Raw genomic sequence first — 3540 nt, 5'->3', positions numbered from 1 at the left:
CTCTCTTTGTCTCTCCCTCTCTTTCCATCTCTCCTTTCCTGCCTCTCCTCTCTCTCTTTCTCCCCATCTGTTTATTCCCCTCTCTCTCCCCCTCTCTCTTTCCATCCCTCCTTTTCTGTCTCTCCTCTCTTTGTCTCTCCCTCTCTTTCCATCCCTCCTTTCCTGTCTCTCCTCTCTCTCTCCATCTGTTTATTTCCCTCTCTCTGCTTCTCCCCCCTCTATCTGTCTCTCTCTTTCCATCCCTCCTTTTCTGTCTCTCCTCTCTGCCTCTCTCTCTCTGCATCCCTCTCTCCATCTTTCCTGCGAGGTTAACGAGGTAGGACTGGTGTTCCAGGGACATCCCTCGGGGCCCCCTCCTCGTAGTCGTTCTCCCCCACAGACGGTTGCTCTTAGAGGGGCCAACTGCAGTCCACCCCCCCCCCCTTTCAAATACTCCCACAGCATCAATATAACATCCAGTAAGACTCACTGCGCTCTACAACAATAGAGCTTCCAGCCGGGCGACTTGGGATCTACATTCACTCATGCAATGTCAATGCAACGTCCAGCGAGACAGCTTAAAGCGTGCAATCCCCTAACGTCAATACAACTGAGACGACGACAACATCCATACTGCCTTCAGCGAGGTGACCTGCCACAGCCATCTCTGACGGCCCATATTTGACCTCTGACCCCAGGGGAAGAGGTGGAGGCCTGTCAGATGACCAGCCACCTCTTCAAAGCGAGTGGCCGTCGTAGTGAACGCATGGTGCGCACACAACTTACCTGTGCTTCCGTCAGTGTCACTGCTGAGACTTCTCTCTTGGGAAACATTTGCAATCTTAAGCATAAGCAAGAGGAGTGGTGTGAAGACAGCATTTTTATGAACCTACTGTTGTTTTGACACCATTAGATTATTAGCCAGATGATGAAAAGTGCGAAACAATCTGCTCAGATATAATGACATTTAATTATTCTGATTGGCCGATTGGCTACTTACCACGAGACCCCCGCTGGGTGTGCCTTGACGCAGTCTGTTCATTCGCCTTCTCAGGCCCCCCTGCTGTGGGGAACGGGCCCATAGCTCCCCCCTCCCCAGAACACCACCTGAGTCCAGACGCCAGCCTAATGGGCCAGAGCCAGACGCGACACCTCGGCTGGCTGCCCGCGGGCTCGTCGGAGTGGGTCTGGCTCGGCGCGACTCGGCTCCAGTCCTGATGAGACCACCCACTGTGGACTAACGGAGCCTGAATGAATAGCTGTACTGCAAAGCAACATCGTGCCTACACCATCCCCCACTCTCTCACCAACCACATCCCTCAATTCTCTCACCAACCACATCCTCCCTCTCTCACCAACCACATCTTTCACTCTCTCACCAACCACATCCTTCACTGTTTCACATCTTTCACTGATTCACCAACCACATCCCTCACTCTCTCACCAACCACATCGTTCACTCTCTCACCAACCACATCCTTCACTGTTTCACCAACCACATATTTCACTCTCTCACCAACCACATCTTTCACTCTCTCACCAACCACATCCTTCACTGTTTCACCAACCACATCTTTCACTGTTTCACCAACCACATATTTCACTCTCTCACCAACCACATCTTTCACTCTCTCACCAACCACATCCTTCACTGTTTCACCAACCACATCTTTCACTGTTTCACCAACCACATATTTCACTCTCTCACCAACCACATCTTTCACTCTCTCACCAACCACATCCTTCACTGTTTCACCAACCACATCTTTCACTGTTTCACCAACCACATATTTCACTCTCTCACCAACCACATCTTTCACTGTTTCACCAACCACATCTTTCACTCACTCACCAACCACATCTTTCAAACCACATCTTTCACTCTCTCACCAACCACATCTTTCACTCTCCCACCAACCACATTCCCCACTCTCTCACCAACACACACACACACACACACCTCACCAACCACATCTTTCTCTCTCTCATACACATCTCTCATTCTCTCACCCACTCCATCTCTCACTCTTTCATCATCCGCATCCCTCACACTCTCTCATCCTCCAGATCCCGTCTCGCTCCCTTTAATAGCTCCAATCTCCACACCCCTTCTCGATAAAAGCACCTGCTGAATCAATAAATGCAAATGCAAACCAAACAGCTTGGCCATAGCATTATTTACGTCCTCAGGGACAGCTGTCTATAGCCATTGCCCCTCTGTCCTTCAATACACTGCCCAAAGCTGCCCTGCTACGTACTTCAATAGGTCGTCCCTCAGGTCACTCTCCCACCCCCTCAGTACGGCAACTAACTCCATCAGCGGTTTTCTTTTGTCCGATACCTGGCCAGTCGTCCCGCTTCCCGACTCCACCCTCGGGAGACAAAGCTCGGTCAGATTGCCAGCGTTGCCTGCCTGCCTGAAACACTAGAAGTTTTCACTGCAAGACTTCAAAATGTCAAAGTTGTCTTCTATCATAGCAAACTCTCTTTGACTGGTAAATCTTGTGACGATTTTTTTCACCAGATAAATCACATCTTATGTGTCATCCTTAAAATTAAATCACAAGTGATTTATGAAAACAAGCCTCTCAACTCTCCAGATAAATAGAGTGGAACTACCGAATAATCTAGAAGCCCTAAAAGACTCATATTTTAAAACTGTTGACATTTTCAAGAACTCATAGAGAACCTTCCTGCCAGTGCTGTGTAGACAAGCATAACTCCAGCGCTGAACTCTACTGTTCTCCTTCTCTTTGGAAACTTTATCACTGACAAAATGTTTAAGGTCTCCATTGTGAGGAGAAACTAATTAATGAAAAAATAAAAAACAGACTAAAATACAAAACAGAAAAACGCCCATCCTATCCAAGTCCTCTGGAATGACATTAATGTGGTCAGCATCACTGCAGTTTCGTCACGGCTACTCCATTGACAGCCACACCACACATCATACACACACACACACACACACACACACACTCACACACACACACACACACACACACACACACACCAGCAGACAGTCCCTCTGGAGGAGAAGGGAAACACACCCTCGTTGAGGCGAGTCTATTTTGGGAGGTGGACGGTGCAGCGGTGAGTAGATCCCGAGCCGTAAACCTCGAGTGCCCGGCCGGCGGGCACACTGGCAGCAGGCAGGAAGCCCTAATTTAGGGGCTGGTTTAATGGCAGGTTATTTCTTCTCTCTCTCTCTCTCTCTCCCTCTCTCTCTCCGCCCGAGAACACAACGGAACGACGCCGTGACGGAACCGGCCAGGGTGGGGCGAGCCAGCCAGACCGCCAGCCAAAGGGCCCGAGTCAGTCAGAACGGGGGCGGAACCGAGGTGGTAAATTCTTTTCCTGGCTGCAGTGAAATCTGCATTAGCTTACAGTGTGGGGCTCGTTTACAAAGCCATTAGCGTCCATCAGCGGGGCCGTGTGTGTGTGTGTGTGTGTGTGTGTGTGTGTGTGTGTGTGTGTGTGTGTGTGTGTGTGTGTGTGTGTGTGTGTGAGTTTGATCCAGTGCGCGGCCCACGGAGAGCTGCAGCTGTGCCCTGTTCAGGT

Source organism: Alosa pseudoharengus, unplaced genomic scaffold (assembly GCF_046254945.1).
Source record: "Alosa pseudoharengus isolate Yale_2024_CS ecotype anadromous, Long Island Sound unplaced genomic scaffold, YU_APseudo_1.1 YU_APseudo_1.1_scf_14, whole genome shotgun sequence".
NCBI lineage: Eukaryota > Metazoa > Chordata > Actinopteri > Clupeiformes > Clupeidae > Alosa > Alosa pseudoharengus.
The sequence above is the reverse complement of the archived record's forward strand: the minus strand, read 5'-3'. Positions refer to the sequence as shown.